This window comes from Crocodylus siamensis, chromosome 2 (genome assembly GCF_052110815.1).
Source record: "Crocodylus siamensis isolate JL-2025a chromosome 2, ASM5211081v1, whole genome shotgun sequence".
Lineage (NCBI taxonomy): Eukaryota > Metazoa > Chordata > Crocodylia > Crocodylidae > Crocodylus > Crocodylus siamensis.
The window spans coordinates 174,620,841-174,640,629 of NC_143396.1; the positions used below are offsets into that span (position 1 = coordinate 174,620,841).

Consider the following 19,789-nt stretch of genomic DNA (forward strand, 5'->3'; position numbering starts at 1 on the left):
CTGCCACAGGGCTGACACACACTTAGGGGTGAAGGTGGCTCTGTACAATAATGAATTGGAGAAGGTTCATGAATCACTTTCTTGAATAAGGGAGGCCCCACCAATAGGATTTTTCGCTGAGGGTGGGGGTGGATCTCAGATGTCTGCGCAACTCAGACTGACATTTTGTCTGTGGACCGCAGGCCAGCTAATGGGGCACCCACCCTGACCCAATTTAAATAAGCCTCATCTTCAGAGGGTCAGTGGACAGGTCCCATGAAAAGGTTTTCAAAATCAGGAGCCCTAATTGAGATGTCATTTTTGAAAACTTAGGGCCCCGTATTGATCACAATCTTCCTACTGATTCAGCCTACTCCACAAATTAGACCATTTTTAAACCACTGTTAGCAGCAGGGGTCATTTTCCTAGTGCAGACAGCACTGTGGGGCTGGCAGTCAAGAGAGTTCACATGAATTCAGAATCCTTCAACTTATAAGAAGTCCTTGTGTTCCCACCTCAGCTCTGTAGGTGCATTGCAAAGGCAGCTGCAGTGGCATTGGTGTGTCACTCCTGTCAATATGCAAATGGTGCTTTTAGCAGGTTTTTATGAACATCCATGGTTTTTGTTAAGTTTGCAGAATGTGTGTGGAGAGGAGAGGAAGGGAATTCACCAACTGAACAAACAGGAGTATCTGCCACAAGGAAAATAAATATAGCACAAAGAGTAAGTTTTACATTTTGAAGCGAGTATTTGCAATAGCTTATCAAGACAAGAATATAAATTAGAAATGCTGTTTTGTAGGCTGAAAAGTGACTCTGAGAATGAACCAGTTCTGCAATATGCATGCATTTACTGTTTTAAATAAAACGGTTAAGGATAATAATATTCAGTAGTTCTGAGAATTCATGAATACAAATGCATGGAAGTCCCTTATTTTATTATTATAGATTAGGTTTCCTGCTTTACTAATATTCTTGTAGTCATAGTAACTGATTCTCAAAGGGTAAACATCTTCAGTTATGCTCTGGAGTTGCAGGTACATGGATGCCCCAGTTGAAATCCAGGGTTTTAGGTCCAGTAAAGTGACTTTAATTGATCTTAATTGACCCAAAAGACTCATGCATTTGTAAGATTAAACATTAAGCACAGTTAATGTCTATGAACTGCTATATTAACATAACGTAACCTTTAGTTCCATATGCACAGAATTGCTTAGTTCCCCAGTGTACTAAGCTACCTGACATCCCTCGTTGCACATCTGATTTTTGTGCCTCTTGACTACATCAGCCCCAGAAGCCAGTGGAAGCAAGTGAACAAAAATAAATGAGAAAGTCATAGTGAAGGGAGGGGCAAGCTGAGGCAGAGATGGCAGCGATGGAAAGCTGCACCTGAGTGGTACCTGGAGGAGAGAGTTTCACTGGTCTCTGACAGTACAGCTGAAAACCTAAACTGGTTTACCCAGCATCAGTCAGGAGGTTAGCCCTGACTTTAGAAATCAGCTAAGATCCAGCCAGTTGTGGGGTCTTCTCTTTCCCTCATTTTAACCACCAGTTAAGGGGCCCAGCCCTGCATGCCAGGACAATTGTAGGGCCTAGAGTTCTCCTGAGTCCGGAAATTTGGCAGAACAGATACCACTGCTCCCCCCACTGTCAAACTTCCAGAATCGGGGAGAGCCAATGGATCGGATGATGTGGTGCTGGGGGCTAAATCTGGCCCACAGGTTAGGGGGCTGAGCACCACTGCTTTAACCCAATAGCCTAGTAGTTTAAGGACTTCTGCACGGAGTGCAAGACCTGGGTTCCAGTGCCTCTTGGTCAGGTCTTTGGTCTAACCATCAGGCCACAGGTTAAACATTATCAAACACTACTCTAACCCTCTTTGTGAAGCTGAACCACTGCGTTTTGTATTTTTATTGGATAAAATGGACAGAGAGCAACAGGGAAGTTTCTGCCTCATTGAGAGCAAGGATCCAAGCTAGGAACTAGGGCCTTCTCCCATGCAGTACAACTGACATCTCACTGAAACGCACACTTGCTGGCTTATTCTCTTCCTCTTTGCCCTACAAATTACTCTCTCTTGGTTACCCAGTGGGCCAGCCTCATGGGGAGGGCTGGAGACAAGTTTGATAACATCTGATCTGGTGCCTGGTGGTTAGAGCACTTGGCTTGGAAGCCATGAGATAGAGGTTCAAACACCTTCTTGGTGAGAATGGGGAGCACTGAAGTTGGGTTTCCCATTTCCTGGGTAACTGCCTAAGCACTTTGGTCTTGGGACTAGGACAAGGCAGGGTTCTCTTCTGACTATCGTCACAAGTCAAAGGGCTTTTGCCCAGCTATAATTTCAGGACTTACTCAGCTTTAGGTGCATACCCGGGCAAGTGTCTGAGGCCATGTACTTGCCTGGCCAGAGCAGGGCCCCACTAAGCATGCTCAGTGGCAGTGTGGACACTTGTGCATCCAGAGCTGAATCATTAAGTGTGTGTAAGGGCCAAAAACTGCAGATACGCAGCAGTGTATGTTCTATTTAGGTGCATATGGTTAAATAGGATTCTGCCCAGCATGCGTAATCCATGCTCCACATGCACAATTGTTTCCTGTGGTCCACTATTCAACCCTTAAAATTATACACACACACATATATCCCTGAACACAAGGACACATAATATGAGAGGCCTGGAGCCCGATGCTGTGCTGATGTGAATAACTGCAACTCTACTGAAGCTAAAGGTCAAGGTAGGCTTCCACAAATGAAGGCCCTATATTCCCAACATGACTCACTCAGTTCCCCCACCATGCACGCATCTCCTAAGAGTCCTTCTTGAAGCCATTAGACTTACCAAGATCCACTGTTACCATATTTAAACCTCCATTTAATTTACAGCCTGAAAAATCTTTGAAGATTCTTTCCCTTCCTCCTCCCCTCCAACATAAGGATTCATAATGAAGCTATTGCAAGTGAAGTTAAAACTGGTGAGCATGAAGACTGATGCAATAAGTACAAATAACTCAGAACACTCCTTTTCCTGACAAAAAAAATTTGCCTTCCAAGCATGGCAGCTCTAAAGCACAAGACAACAGTCCTGTAGATTGAATACATATATTTGTTTCTCAACCATTCCTTTAAAACTAAAATTATATTTTGCTAACTTTAGCTTAGGAACAGGCTACAGCAGATATACTGTCATTAGCCATCCATTGCTGGGAACACACTCCTATAGATGCAGTCATTGGCTTGGCATTGCCAAATCTGCACAAATTTGGGGGTGAGCAAAGGCAAAATTAAAATTATTTGACAGAATTTAACCCTGAAGCTTTTTAAGCTTGCACTTAAAATTCCCCATCATCTTTGAGAGTGTCCCTCACCCCACCACTTTCGGCACCTTTGGTAATTGATGTACATTTACAAACCTGACACCATTCTGAAGTCTGGTTAGCGAGTTACAAAACTCCTTTTATACTTTATAAATGTGTATTATATATTAAACATACCATATATATATTGTGGCCACGTGAACCCAGCTCATTTTTAAAGGCAGAGGGTGGATAATCACATGCAGATGCATGTTAATATAATCCAGACAACATTTTTGTAATTCCATATGAAGTATCAGAACCACCAAGTAGTTTCATCTCATCTGCTTCAGGATAGCCCTGAAAGCCCAGAATGAGTTTCATAATTATTAACAGCTCACACCTCCTAAGTTAGCTGCTTACAATTATAAGCAATGACCTCATCCTCTCCATTCCCACTTGGTCCCATTGACTGCTTTTTCCAGGGATTCCTCATCATCTCAGCTGACTATTTACCCTACAGGATTTTACATTAGAAAAGCACGGGTTGTAACTTCTTCTCCAGAGCAGTTCTGGAAGGAAACCTCTCTTGCAGCACCAGAACTAGAATACAAGAGCAGGTGAACACTAAAAACCATTCTCTTAGTCTTTGGGCACCAAATAGTTTGTCTCATAAACCTTCTCGAGGATGTAAAAAAGGCTAAAGAGCACAAAAACCAGAGATTACTTTTAACAACTACAGCTCGAACTCAGCAGGGGAACAAGCGAACTAGAGAATCAGAGCAACTGTGAATCAACAACTAAATGACTTATGACTTTGCAGAGCCACATGCATTCAGAGACCTAAAGGGCATTGCCTGTGGGGTTTAAGAAACATTCTTCCCTTCTTATTCATTACTCTGTGTTTGAGCCAAGAAATTTATGAAAAAAAGTAAAAATATTATTTCAGACAGCAGCCATTTTAGAGTGAAGATGCAGGATGGACGCTTTGAAAAATAGTTAACCTTCTCTTCCAGTCTCCCCAGCCAGTGGGGCCACTAAAAGGAGAACCCTATTAACACAGCAGTTCCTGATTAAGCAGATGATATGTACAGGCTTGCATGAGGCCTGGAAGAGATGGGAAGAACCCACATCGGATGAAGGAGATGAGGAGGAAGCAGAGAACCACCGAGTGGAGGGTTCAAAATGTGGGACAGTGCTATTCAATCTATTGTTTATAAGGATTAGTGAAATTAAGGGCTTTGGTTTATTTGCATTTGCAGTTAGGTTAGGCCTGGAAATGCTAAAAGAGGTACAAAATGAATGTTATTAGGTACTGCTGCATTTAAGAAAAATACATAGGAACATATACAAAAGACAGACCCAGCACTTGGAGAACCGCCAGTGATATGGGGAGTTTTGGAAAACAGTACATCATGTTTAAAATGGTCACAAAACATACCAATCACAAAATTTTCTAACGTGAATGGCTTTGCAGAGCTGTTTCTGCTGGTGGTAGGTGATGATGTATATCAGCAGGTTTAATAGGAGAAACCAAATTGCCTAAGTAATGAGAACAGTATAAAAAAAAATTTGGGGGTTTTATTCAGAGGACTTGGGATTTTTAAACAGAGAAAAACCAGGATCCCTGTGATTAGCCATACCTCACTGAGAGGACATATCCATTTTACCATAACAATAATCTTTACAGAAACATTTTAACTTATCAAAGACCAGCAAGGCTCAATCTGGCTCACAGCCCTATGTCGTCCGCCCCGTAAGGCTATCTACGGATCCAGAAATTTGGTGGTGGGTGAGTGATGGCACTGCTCCCCCGCCATCGAATTTCTACAACCATGGGAAACCCCAAGCCCTGAGAACCAAATTGGGCACCTGATCCCAGTGTGCATGGTCAAGTGGGGATGGCCAGGCTCCAGGGCCCAGTCCCTGTGTGGGGGGCCAGAAGAGGACAGCACCAGACCCTTGGGACCCAACATCAGTGTGCCGGGTGGGAGGGGGTGGTGGCAGGCCCCCCAGAGACCAATTACCAGGGGGAGTTGGTGGCACTGGGTCCCCAGGGACCAATCCCAGAGCTCAGGACAAGGATGGGATGATAGCAAGCCCCCAGGGCCTCATCCTGGCACGCAGAGCCAGATCCTGCTCACAGACTAGTCCCACCCCACTCCTCTGGCCTGTGGGGCCAAAAGGTTGAGCCCCACTGCACCAGACATGTCCTAATAAACATTTTCTGAGAGCTCTTGGAACATCAGCATTGCTGCTCCCACGTCTTCCAGAGTGGCAAATGTAGAAATATTTTTTAGGCCAATTAATTCACAGACAAAACCTAGTAAAATGACAGTGAAAGAAAAGAAAAAAAATCGAAGTAGCAACAAGTGGCCATGGTCTTACAGTGAGGGAAGAGATGAAGACACTGAGAGAGGCCCACTGCTCCAAGATTTAGTTCAAAAACTCAGCAAATTTTTATCAGGAAAAGGGAATGAAAAAAGTCCCAATAGTTACAGAGAACACCCCTCCAGGACTGGTAGCCGACCATTCTTGACCAGCCCCGAGAGATGCATGCTTAGGGGAAACCAACATGGATTCATCAGTGGCAGGTCCTGTCAGACCAACTTGGTGGCCTTTTACGATCAGATCACCAGATCATTAGATGCAGGGGTAGCAGTGGACATAGTCTTCCTGGACTTCCGGAAGGCTTTTGACACTGTCTCTCACCCTGTTCTCATTAAGAAACTGGGGGGCTGTGGTGTAGATACCCACACAGTCAAATGGGTCGCCAACTGGCTGCTGGGCCGCACCCAGAGAGTGGTGGTGGATGGGTCCTTCTCAACCTGGAAGGACATGGGCAGCGGGGCTCCGCAGGGCTCGGTCCTGGGGCCCGCACTGTTCAACATCTTGATCAGTGATTTGGACGAGGGGGTAAAAAGCACCCTGTTCAAATCTGTTGATGACGCTAAGATGTGGGGGGATGTGGGCACATTGGAAGGATGCAACAGGCTACAATCAGACCTGGACAGGTTACAAGGGTGGGCGGATGAGAATAGGATGGGTTTCAACACAGACAAGTGCAAGGTGATGCACCTCGGGAGGAACAACCGGCACCGTACCTACAGGTTGGGGAACTCCCCTCTTGTCAGCACAGAGGCGGAAAGGGATCTGGGGGTCATCGCTGACTCCAAGATGAACATGGGCCGGCAGTGTGGAGAAGCAGTTAGGAAGGCCAACCGCACCTTGTCATGCATCCACAGATGCATCTTGAGCACGTCCTAAGAGGTGATCCTCCCCCTCTATGCGGCACTGGTCAGGCCGCAGCTGGAGTACTGCGTCCAGTTCTGGGCGCCGCACTTCAAGAAGGGATGTCGACAGCATGGAGAGGGTCCAGAGGAGGGCCACTCATATGATCAGGGGACAGCAGGGCAGGCCCTATGAGGAGAGGCTACGGGACCTGAACCTGTTCAGCCTCCACAAGAGAAGGCTGAGGGGGGATCTAGTGGCCTGATATAAACTAGTCAGGGGGGATCAGCAGGCATTGGGGGAGTCACTGTTCCCCCGAGCACTGCCAGGAGTGACCAGGAATAACGGTCACAAGCTGGCAGAGGGTAGGTTTAGGTTAGACATCAGGAGGCGCTACTTCATGGTCAGGGCGGCTAGGGTCTGGAACCAACTTCCAAGAGAAGTGGTGCAGGCTCCTACCCTGGCGGTGTTTAAGAAGAGGTTGGATGAACATCTTGCTGGGGTCATTTGACCCCAGTATTCTTTCCTGCCATGGCAGGGGGTCGGACTAGATGATCTGCTCAGGTCCCTTCCGACCCTAGAAACTATGGTTGATGAAGACAACTCAGAAAACTGACAGGGCAGGAAGTGTATAGAGGAACAGTTGTGTGTAGGGGGAGAAAACATCAGGGAGGCTCTGGAGAAGACAGAAGAAGGGCTGCAAGGAAATGCAACAAGGTTTCCTCCACCGTGCTAAAGAAGCAGGACATACAGAGGGAAGCCTATCTAATCTAACCAGATACTTGTGCTCATGCTTCCCTACAGGGGAACCACAAGCTGATGTCCCCACTGGTACCTAGAAGTAGGCTGGAGTAGGGCCTGGCCCAGCTAGGGCCCTCATCCTTACACGGAGGCAGTAAGTCTTGACACTTGGTGCTTGGATGGCAAGTGTGGACATGGACATCTTTTGTTTAACTACAGGACAGTACAGCAAAGACCATTGCACAGCATGCTTCTTTCTATGCTGAGGCAACTGCAGTGTGAAGTCTTTGTTCAAAAATATTATGCCTTGTGCTTATTCTCGTTTCACCCCGCAAACACTGTAGAATACCTTTTGTCTTGAGAGGTGGCAACACACATACCATCACCACGTGATCTTTTTTGGTGTGGCAAGGAAGAATTTTTGCTTTATGCAAAATAAAAGGGACATATCTTAAAAAGTGGAGGGGGAGGGGGAAACACCTTAATTGTACTTTAAAAATCTCAATAATTTTAAAGTATTTTAAAGGGCTGTCGTAGCAGTGTGAATGTGCCCATGTGAGGTTTAGTTCAAAAACAGAAAGACCAAAGCAGAGCAAAGGTAAAACAGATTAACTTCTGAATCAGCAGGATTGCTGAATCAGAAGCATGTAAAATGGGGATTAATGGGATAAGATTGCCTAGGATTTATCTCAGCAAGAAAACATTGGCCACAATTTATCTCTACACCTGTACTTGACAAGAATGAATTATAACACCCCAAATGGAACAAACCTACTAGGCTGAGGTGGGTGGAAGGTAAAAAGTGTTACACACTGTTACTGGACTTGGAAAATTTTACCATTTTTTCTAAACCTCTTCACTATATTACATAAAGGACCCTGGTTCAGCACAAGTAAACAAATCCAGTTTAAACTGTGATTTGATAGCCACTGTGAAAAAGTCTCAGAGTGACTCAGTGCATATTTTACCACACAGAAACAGATGACATTACATCATGTAAAAGGCAGATTTTCTAGCCGTTGCAGGCTTCCTTAGTTTCTGAACTAAGCTAAACAACAAACAGAAGGAGTCTGTTCCTATGAAAATTTCACCAATTAGACTTGCAAATACACTCTGTGTTTTGTTAAATGGAGGGCACCGCACAGCACCAAAGCAGAGAGGCGACTTCAAATTATGGAGTAGGGAATTCCTAAATGGCAACCAGGCATACAGAAGCTGACAAGCTGCTGGAAATGGTCCCTGCGACCGTATTCCCTGCACGGATCCAGGGTTAGCAATATCTCTGGTTAGTGCACAACCTTGGGAAACCTGATATTATATTTACCTGTATATATCTTCTGGCTACCTACATTCATCCTAATCAGGATGCACTCAGAATCAGCTACAGCCTAGGACTTTTGATGTCACAAGCACTGTTGCTTGTCCTTTTCACTGCAAGATTCTCATCAGGTGGCAAATGGTTAAAGATCCTTGAGATTCAAATATATGCTGCTCATGGAACCTGCTTGGCCTTATCAGCAGCTCCCTTACGTAATGCTTTTTATTACAGCAAGATACAAGGTCTGCACAAGGAAATTGCAAACTTCAGATGGTTAAAAGCAGTAACACAACAGGGTGTAATAATAGTGTCTGTGCAGAAGTTCTGGCTCTGTAGAACTTGAGCTCCTTGTGGTAAGGCAGGGTTCTTTCCTATCCTGAAGGATGTAACCAGTCACCTGAAGGGGGGTCAAGATAGGCTTCTGGTAAAGACAGTGCCCTGGGACACCAGGGAGCAAAGTTTGAGCCCCCCTCTCTGCCACAGGTTTCGTATGGAAGTCACTTAATGCCCTGCTTCTCTCCAACCTGTCAAACCACGTATCCCTTCTCCCTTTGACTCTTTGGGGCACTGATGCATGTAACACTTAGAACGGTTTAAAACTGAAGCAGAGAGGCATACAAGCCTGTTAAATTGGTTTAAATCCATCTAGAAAAATCAAGTACTATATTTGAACAAGCTCCCTGTGGACCAGTACAGTGTGATGTATGAAAACTAAGGGTGCAGACAGACATAACACTAGAACTGTTCCAAGAATGTCATTGACTGGATACTGGTTCAAAAATGCTCATGGCACAACCAGGATTTTGGAGATGGGGGAGGGACGGGGGTACAGATGGTTTGGTTTATCATCACATAAAACACAGCACATTTTTCTCCAGTTAAAGAGAATCTAAAAGCTGTCCTATATTAGGGGCCTAGTGCTGTATTTATCAGTTTAAAAACAAAGCAAAAAACAAATATAACTTTGTAGGCACGCATATTATTTTACTAGATGATATATAAAGTTAAAAAAACACAAGAAACTGGGCAAAAAATAGTCAAAAGAAAGTATCTGATTAGCTCTGGAGTAATTATAATTAAACATGCATCTCTCATTCAGATTTGTAAAACAAAATCTAGCCTATTGAGCATCTTGACAGTAGATCCAATGCTTCACTGTTAGTCATCTCCACACCTGAGTTAATATACCACACTTGAGTTAAAGTTTTTAGCTAGAGCTAAAAACAGTCTGCAGGGTTGCGAAATAGAAGAGAGATTACCAGGAATGGCTAACAGATAGCACAGCTGCAAAAGATTTGTGGAACATCCATACTATTAAAAAGGAGAGAGGGCCATTAACACCTGTGAGTGAAGACAGATTAGCAGGAATCAGCTAGATTATAGTGAACCATAAAGTCAGTTGACTCCCTTGCTGCTGCCTGAATAGAAATGCTATTACCCCTCCTAGTCAGTTGGTTTTAAAGTCTGTGTGGAGCAGGAATCAAAGGGGGGCAGGGTGCAACCACACTGCAACAGCCCCTGCAAATGTCCCTGGACAGAAGTGTCCACGTATACCCTGATAACTGTTCTAAGTAGAACCATTTTCTTTTATAGATGCATTGTAGCCAAAATGCCACCAGGGGGTGGTCGAGTGCCCAGATCACCAAGCTTTGCAGGGATCGGTGCCCAGAGTTTTCCACAGGAGTGCCTTAGAGGAGGAAGGAGACCTGGATTGGGGCTGAAGGTTGGAATGGACGGGGGTGCCGGGTCTGGGGGGCTCTGTGGCACCCTTTGGTTCCCATGGGGATGGGTGTGGTGTGCCCCCTCTCACCCCCCAAGAACTCCCTGGCTTTTCCAACCCCTGTGTGCAGGAGGATGGAGCCTGCAGACCACGGCAGACTGCAGAAGTGCAGCACAGAGGGTATGGAACAACTAACAGTTAATGGGATAATTCACTTCTGCTGTAATAAGTGGCCATTGTGCAACGGCTCTGTTTCCCCATCACTACCACCACTCAGCAATTAACAGGTGTTTACTATTACAGGCACATCCATCCACCCACCACAAACAGGGGGCCACAAAACTCCTTCCCTTCCCCTCCTCTCTCCTCCCCTCTCCCAAATAGGTCCAGGTTTCCTGCCCAGGGTTCCTAGCAGGGAAGTGAAATCGACAGAGGCTTTCTGCTTCCCCATCTCTACAGACTGTGGTCTCTGTAGGCATCCTGGTTGCATCTGCCCTGCACGGGTTTGGTGCAGGGCGGGGTTGGCATGGTAGGTGAGGAGCACTGCAGTTTGGGATGCCTGGAGGACAAAAATACTGTAGTTACTCCAAGGTACAAGGAGGCTTTTCTCCCCATTCAACATGGGGAGAAGAGTCCCTCGCCTTAGATTCAAGTACAAGCCAGGAGGTGGGGGAGGGGCTATAGCACCAACTCCAACTCTGAAGCTGGGGTCGGGGTCAAAGCCCAGTCCCACCCCCACCATCTTTGGCTTCCCTGTCCTGCCTTTGCTCCCCACCACTACATACCTTCCCCTTGCAGCTCTGGCAGGGGCTCTGCTCATCTAGGGCAGAGAGTACAGAGCACATGTTGCCTCCACCCTCAACCAGACCATACTGTGGGCTCCCAATCAGTGACATTTTGGAACAGTTCAATTGTCACATATCAATACTTTCAGGCTGTAAGCTCTTTGGGGCGGGGCTGTCATTCAAATGTGTCTGCACATTAGCAGGGGCGTGTAAATTAATGCTTTACAGCTTCAGTAAGAAATGTGGCCATGGACAAAACATACTCAGTCCCATTTTGAAAGCTGTGGTTTTGCTAGACTCCTTAGCACAGAAATTGTCTTAATCTACTTAAACCAATTGTTTATATTTGTTTTAGGGAGGGGAAGAAGGGGGATGTGGCTGTGACCAACAATGAGGGAACTTTTCAGCACTGCTGTGCAATTTTCCCAATACAGACAAGGCAAGCTCCTTATGGCAGCCTTCAGGTCATGATGTTCCCTGCAGTTGGCTAGAACTGCAAGCAGTTCCTCTTCACTCCACCTGCAGTGAGAGGAACAGTTAAGATGCAGATGCTTGTCTGCAGTCTGTGTGCAGTTGTGGATGCTTGGTACCAGCACAGACGACTACTGCAGCGGTTCCAGTCATCAGGGTGCTGCTGAGCTCACAAAGGAAAGCACGTGCCAAGGCCTCTCTCCCTTCCACTTCATACTTAACCAGCAGACATCTTTTACAGGATGCCTACTCTGAACAGTAAATCAGGGCTTAGCAAAAATATTATCTCTGTCTCATCACAAAAGCAATTAGAGAGTTAAAAAAAAAAGGAGGATGTTGTGGTCAAAGGTTAACACACGCCACCTCTGATATAGACTTTCCTTTCTCATTTCCTTAAAGTTGTCAGTGAATTACTCTGTGAATCACTCCACATTAGGGCAAAAGGGTGGCAGGAGGGGAATTATGCTTGCAAGTGAAGACTTTGGGAAATGATGTGCATCAAACTTTCACTCTTGGGTCACTGCACAACTAGCCAAGCCCAGTTACTAATGACCAAAACTGTCTGTTCCTGTCCAGTTAACATCCCAGGCTGGTGTACAAACAAGCAGAAGACTGAATTTCTTTTACACTGGAAAAATCACTCATGGTGAGCACTGACTGATCAACCGTTGGTAACTTGCCTCACCAAAGAGAACTCAGATGGAACAGACTATGGAGACGTGACTCCTCTTTCACTCCAAAGCCTCACCTACAAATGTAATAGCTAATTCAGTTGCTGAACACGGTGTTCAAATGCTGATATGATGCTGGGTGCCCAAGGCAGAAAAAGGCAAGTTGTCTGTAGCATCATTTCATTTGGCTGTACACAAGTTCTCTCAGGACCAGGGGCTCAGACAGCACATCAAATGGCTCAATATAAGAACCTGAGTAGGGTAGAGGTTATCCTTTGATGCTTCTGCCAATCTGTCATGGTCCGCTGTGTTCCAACTAGTCACGTGTATTGTGAAAAGGGTTTAACATGGCCTGCTGAAACAAAGCTGACCAAGAAGATACAAATGCTTCCTCAATACTGCCTTAAGCAGCCTATGGAATTCACTGCTGCAAAATCTAGCCAGCCTCAAAAGAGGATTAGACTGTCCTGTTAAGTGACTCTCCTGCAGTTAGAGTGGTCAGAATAAGAGTTATGAGTACTACAAAACTGTAGGACATAAACAGGTCACCAGCAGAAGTCAAGAAGAAAGTCATTCTCCTCTCACACATTCCTTCAAAATAAAATACTGCACAGATGGCTGAGTAGTATTGGAGGGGTTGGTACAATCCTCTAAATCAAGGACTGTAGCCTATTACAGCAAGCAGGACAAGAGATTAGATGGATTGCTGGTCCATTCTGGCATCATGTTTCTACCATTTCTCCTACATAATCTCTCTTCTAACACACGCTTGAAAACCAGCAACGGAGCGGATATGATTATCACAGGGACTAACCATCTTTCTGAAAAGGAGATCAGCCCACTGAGTGAAAAACATTTCAATCAAATTGCTGTAAATGATTTTCCCCATATGTGAAACAACTATTCAAGTTTGCAATGTGGTCTCTGCCTATGGTGGAACATCTGAGTTTCCTAACTGTTTGACTGCAACAGGCTGGCTACATTAAAGCTAACTGTAATATTAGTAATAATATTTATGTGCTACAGAGAACCAGCCAGAAAATGTGATCCTCAAAGGAAGAATGCCAAAACGTGCCAACTGTTACTAAGATGCAGATTTGTTCAGCACTTTGGGCCCCACTGTGACATCAGCATTCATGTCTGGGCCTCTTGGGTGGGCATTGCTATTGCCACACAGACAAATCAGAATACAAATAAGTAAAACATCGCACAAAGGTGGCTGCTTCTACTATTGCACTTTCCAAAGGTTTGGTGTTGGACCAAGGCTCTTCAAAAAATGGAAACGTTAGCAGCAGCTGAAGTCAGCAATTCTTCAAGCCCCATCCTCTTCCCCTACTTGTGAGTGGCCAAAAATAATAACCAGGCCTTCAAGTTGCATAACAAGCAGAAATAAAAGCAAAACCAGGAGGCTCATGGGAAAACTCCAAGCTTTGGTCTCACATGCTCTGCAAAAAAAAACTGTGATCACCTCAGTATTTGCCTGAACAGAGAAGAAACCGTTGTGCGAGTATAAGGCATTTCAGATCCCTGTGCTAACAGTGACATATTACACTGTGTGGAGCACTGTCTCTGCCTATACAGAACCACCAGTGTGTAACCTCAAAAGGAAAAAAAAAGAAGCAATTCTTTGCTTGAAAAAAACCTTCCCTCCTCAAGGAGAATTTAAAGCCTTTCCTTGTATAACAGGTATACTTTGAACTAATCACAATCTCTTAAATCATATGGCTCAATCCTGACTTGGAGCGTATCTGCCATTTCTAACCCTGGATTTCCAACAGGCCGGTCAACTGATCTTTGCCCATTTGCACTCAGACACTGACAAGGAAGGATGGTCTACTGACTAGGGTGGGTGCCAGCCTGGAACTAGGAAGGCCAGAGTTCAATTCTCTTCCAACCATCCTAAACCTGCTCTGTAATACAAGTCAGTCATTCTGTGCCTCAGCTCCCTATCTGCACTAAAAGGACACTTACCCTACCTTATATCAAGGGGCTACTGGGAGGACAGATACGTTAAGAGACAATGAAAGGGTCAGATGTAACAGTGATGTGAACCAAGCAAGTAGGATAGAAGTGATGTGATTTTTTTTCATGAAGGAGTAAATAGTGTCATAAATTAGGCCAGGTCTGAAGAGGAGATTCGGTCTCATGGGTTTTTTGCCAAACCTGTTACATACAAATTCTAAGGACATTCTTGCCATCCACAGCAAGGCAAGTAGTATGCCCACAAGGATAACATTATTACCAGACTCAGGATGTGCTGACACAGTGTTACTATCCAACCTAGTGATTCTCAACCAGGGCGCCACAGCAAATCCTTTAAAGGGTGCCATGCAATGTTAGCACCCTTGGTGTACAAACATGCTTCACAAGATAAACCCAGAGATTTCAAATAGGAATCCTTGGTATCAAAAATATTTTGACCTGTTGTGGTTTTTCTGCGTTCTTAGCAATGGAAAAACTGCTCTATTATTTTTCTATAGTCAAAAAATAGTGAAAACTAAGAGCTGCCATTTTCTGAGGGATGCCCTGAATATACTGAGGGGTGCATTGAGTCTAAAAAGGTTGGGAACCATTAGTGTAGTAGCTCTGAAGGCAAACTGCAAAGCTAAGCTCACTTTTTCGACAGATAAAGAAGGACAGGGAGAAAGAGGAAGTTGCATGTAACTTCTCCCTTTTGCACCTTTAACAGATGCATCATTTTTAATGTTATGGGTTACTGGTTACTAGACCCACTACTGTGGATGGCCAGTGCTTGTATTTGTAAGGCACTGCACAGATCAAACTTTGCCTTCAATGAAATACAGTTCAAAACTTGGATATTAAAAATTGTGTTCTCCAACCCCACCCTCCCTGCTTCGTTCAGCACCATTTCCTGGAAGTTCACGTGGTACAAATGCTTCTCCTTCAGAATGTTTTCCCATGAAAAATGACCAGGCAGCTGTTTCATTTATGAAAATGTGGCTTGTTTTGGAATATTTGAAACAATCCAGTTTAATATAAAGAAAAATGAACTGCCAAAAGCTAACAGCATAAAGTCAGGATTGGACAATAAATCTGTCACCACACATACCTCCAAGGAATAAAAATGTGCAATAGAGCTGAGCTGCTGCCTTCCCAGTTTAATCAGAACTGAAAGGCGCTAGCAAGTTTGCAAATGTGCTGTCATGGTGTAGGAACGGGAGACCTTATGCAGGGCTTTTCACACTCCGGATTTCAAAATTAAACAGAACTTTAAATGATGTTCCTCAAGGCATGGGACTCCTATAGCCTCCGAATGAACTCTGAAGGCACAAAGCTAGTATGGTGGCGAGGGATGGTTGGGAGAAATCTATTACAGCTCATGTTTTGGCCCTCTACAAGCTTCTATAGAACCAGGGGCAGCACTATTGCATGGAGACCTCATTTTCCAAGAGATAGGACCCCAAGCTAAAAACAGGACTTCTATAGAAATACACAGCATACACATACAATATGTTCTTGTGTCCAAGTACCTACCAACTAAAAACAACTATGTCTGGAGTCAGGAGACTTTTCTACAAGAAAGGCTTCTAGCCCAAAGGCCCAGTTAACTATATGCTACTGTAGGAGCAAATAAGACTCAACTGTCTCAAGTTCTGACCTTTCCCCTCCCCATGGGATTTTAACATAAAACACTTCTGACAATCAGCTATTTCCTGCTGTTACAGGTTGCGTTAAGCCTTGTTGAACTTGGCACATTTAACTGCAATTTTTCAATTAAGATATTTGTGAGAAGCCTTCTTGTAGAGAAACTATATTGCATGGAAAATACCTGGCTAAAATTTGGCTAACTTCAACAACCTGCAACAGCCAGAGGTTTTGGTAAGGCATCCAGGTGAAAAAGGGGTAACTCCCGCATGCAAGGCCTATTGCCTAAGGCATAGTCAAAAGACATTCTAACCTTTTGCAATTTAATGTTAAATTAGAGGATTTTTCACCATAAACACTGGCACAAACCAAAGATTTCCCACAGCTTCTGAAAGCTTTATAGCAATGGCAAGTGAAGGCTGCTGGCCAGATGCTTCCCTGCCTTTTGTTTTGTAACAGCTTGTGAGACATGGAAATCACAGAACAAGAAACTTAGCAGGTGCATTTTTCTTTACAAAAAGGAGAACTGTATGTGACAGCAGCTGTATAACCCTGCTGACATCACCAGCTGTAGGTTCTTTGGATCAAAGAAACGGCTTCTCCTACCCATACATACTGTGTTAATTGCATCAGAGATGCTGGTACAACCTAAACTAGTTTTAAGTTAACCCATTTCTTATTCATTCTTAGCTCCCCCGCTTGCCTTTCTTATTTTAACCAGCCCCCCTCCTGCCCTTCTTAAAGTGAGCCTGGGTCTCATTAAAGATGCTTTGCTGAAAGCTCTGGAAATCAAAACAAATTATTTGAGCCTAATTCACTACTGCTTTGCTACTTATGCTGTCATTCACACCACAGCAAAATACCTGTAAACTGTTCTCCTTTTCATTCAGGGGTGTCACTGACTGCACAAAACAAAAGAACATGAAGACCTTTACCAGTCATTTGTCTGTATGCAAGTCTACATCAATTCCATGCAACCCCAAGATGGACACAATTACTTTTAATTTATGTTCAGCTCAGGGCAGATCCTAACAGACTTCAGCTAAACCAAAATAAGCCAGTTCAAATCAATTTAAGGGGCTACAGACCTTAAATTGGAAATTACACCTTCAACTGGACAAAATTAACTGTGACTATAGACAAGTCCTTTGTTTTCAAATTAAGTTACTGACTGACAGGAATATGGAAAGCTTTCTTCACCTAGAATAGGGGTGGCCAATCTGCAGCTCTGGAGCCACATGTAGCTCTCCAGAAGTTAATATGCGTCTCCCACTTCTGAAGAGCCACATGTAGCTCTGGAGCCTTAGGTTGGCCACCCCTGACTTAGAAGGACCATCTCTAGAAGACAGACAAGGGTCCACTTTCTGCCTGTTCAATGACTAGGCTCTACTGAAGCTGCCAATCAGGATGGCACAATTACCAGGAACAGCTCACGTGGCATGAATATCAGCTCACCAGGAAACGGAATAGCTGCTGAAAGGAAACTACCAGGGTCACTCCATATCAGGGCTAGATTCAGACAAAAGATCTGGAGTTGAAAGGCTGCATATTCTCATCTCTTCTCAACCAGTCTTCTGGCTACCATGATGCAAGTGAGCCTGATTTCCAACACTAAACTTCTGTGAATCTGTGTCTACCACATACACTAGGCAGAACGACCAACTGACCATGGCTACAAGGATCTTTCTGCAAAGCCACTTACTGACTCTGGGCATCTATACATGTGCTCCAGGTATGGGGGAGAATGCTTTAAATTAGAACGACTCGCAGAGCCGCTCCAATTAAAGCGTCTAGAGCATCTCATGCATCAGAGCAACCCCACACTTCAAAACGGTGGCAGGTTGCTTTATCTGAAGTTTGTTGAACAAGCTTTAGGTAAAGTGTCCCTGCTGCCATTTTGAAGTGCGGGGATGGGGGTACACGAGATGCGGAGGCTGGTTGGAGCATGGTAATTACCATGCTCCAGCAGACTTGATTAATCGAGTCTGCTCTGACACTGTAATTACAGCACATCAGAGCAGCTTCTGCACTTGTGTAAAGGCACCCTCTGTGCTTTCCTGTTTTGTTTTGTTTTTTACCCACACCAAAGCTGACAGAATGGAGTTCAGAGTTTCATAAGCTTTGAATGTTTTATCCTCCTTCAACCGCATCGGAATATATTTTGTGCCGCACTCTACCCCCAGGGGACAGATCATGGGGGGGAGGGAGAACCTGACCACAATAACTGGTTTAATAGATTCCACCATCATACAGAGAAGGCACTTGAACTGCAAGAACCGTACTGTAGACTTGGAAGGGAAAGGCTGAGGAGCAGTGAGGGATCTCCCTCACACAGAGCTGGACTTACCAATGGTATCTTGTTCCCTCGTCCCTCTACCCCACAAAAGCACAGGCTCCTGACCTGACTTCTGCATGTACACTGTCATGGGTACTGGATGGGGCTGGCTTAGAGAACCATGAGAGGATGAGCAAGACATCATCCTCTACATAAACATATGAAAATAACATGGAATGTATTTGTACACCTACACACATATTCCTGTTGCAGCAGAAAGGATCTCAAGTGCTTGTGCCAAGGTCTGAGCACAAGAGCTTTATATAAAACATTATTCCCAGTAAGGAGGGGTTTTGGAAGTGGGTGGTGATGCAGTGAATATGGCTGCCATTTCCCCAATCTCCTTTTTAGCTGCCACTGGTTTAGCCCCTCTCAACAATCTGCAGATCTGCAGACACAGGTTACACAAGCCACATATGGGGAAGAGATACAATTAAGTGATCGTACCCTATGGTCTTTAGGACAGATCACAATTGTGTTTTGAACCTTGTCAAATCATTCTACGCTTCCACAGCTTTTCTTGCAACCAAAAAGCCTGAAAGATGATGTACTTGAAAACTGAGATCAAGCCTGACTCTTGTCAGTGTTTTAGCACACTCATGTTACGGAGTACGAATGTGGTTCAAATACTGATACCCCCTCTTCTACCTGGAAACCCCCTATGAGTGGGAAAAGAGGAAGAAGTTGATAACAACTAAAATAAAAACCAAAAATCCAACCCCATCCATAACAAAGTTTTGTCCCTCAAACACTTGAGACTACTTGACAACTGCCAGGCTATTTGTCTTGCCTATAAGATGGCAGCGTTTGGCAGTCAGTGCCTAGTTAAGGTGAAGAGCGTAAGTCACATCAGCAAGTATGAGACACGCGATCACTGCCAAGATAGGTCCAAACTCTGTTTAGAGCTTGGTGTGGTGATGAGCTCCAACACAGACGCTCTCTCTGGGGCAACGAATAACAAAGAATCACTTCTTTGGGATTTCATTTAAACAAAAATAACAACTCCACAGGAATGAACAAATGGAAAATCTGATTGCAATCAGTATCCATCAGGAAAATCCTTAACACAGAAAACAGAATTTTAATGTTTCAGCTCTAGCCTCCTTTGATAAATGACCTACTTAAAAAAAAACAAAAACAAAAAAACCCAGACATTTTGCTCTTTAGGGTCATAAGAGTGCACTGTCCAGAGGCAGGAAAACGTCTGCTGGAATAAATGTATATGGAGCATAACTGAGGTAATTAAAGTTATACATCGACTAATGTGTTCTGTGAACTTCTAATCCAACAAGCATCACCTACCACCCAATGTCCATTCTGGAGCTGTAGTCTCTATACACATGGTATCAGAAAAGATGAAAAAGGTTAAAACCAAGCTAAAAGGCAATAAAATCTCAGATTTTTGTGGGCAATATCTTCTACTGGACCAACGGCATGATTGGAATGGACTTAGACAAGCTTTTGCATACAATGCATTCTTCTTGGGAGCTGTAATTCTTTTCTGCCTTTATAAGACTAGGATTCTCAGAGCTGTGTAGGAGAGTCCCACACAGCACACTTGCTCTCAGTAAACTACATACTGTGGGCTTTCTTCCCCAATGAGCAGCTGATTAAGTTACAAGCCACCACCCTTTCAGGATA

The 19,789-nt window shown here is 44.4% G+C and overlaps 1 protein-coding gene across 2 annotated transcripts in view; it reads right to left on the reverse strand.

Annotated features, from left to right (window-relative positions):
* C2H11orf24 (chromosome 2 C11orf24 homolog) overlaps positions 1–19,789 on the reverse strand; it is a 62,232-nt gene that overhangs the window by 17,738 nt on the left and 24,705 nt on the right. Inside the window, exon 1 of one of the 2 annotated variants that reach the window (XM_090032365.1) lies at positions 495–605. The exons of the other annotated variant lie outside the window; for it this stretch is intronic. The gene's annotated coding sequence lies outside the window, so the exon portion shown is untranslated. Of the gene's footprint in view, positions 1–494; positions 606–19,789 lie in introns of those variants that run through there. 2 annotated transcript variants of the gene reach the window in all.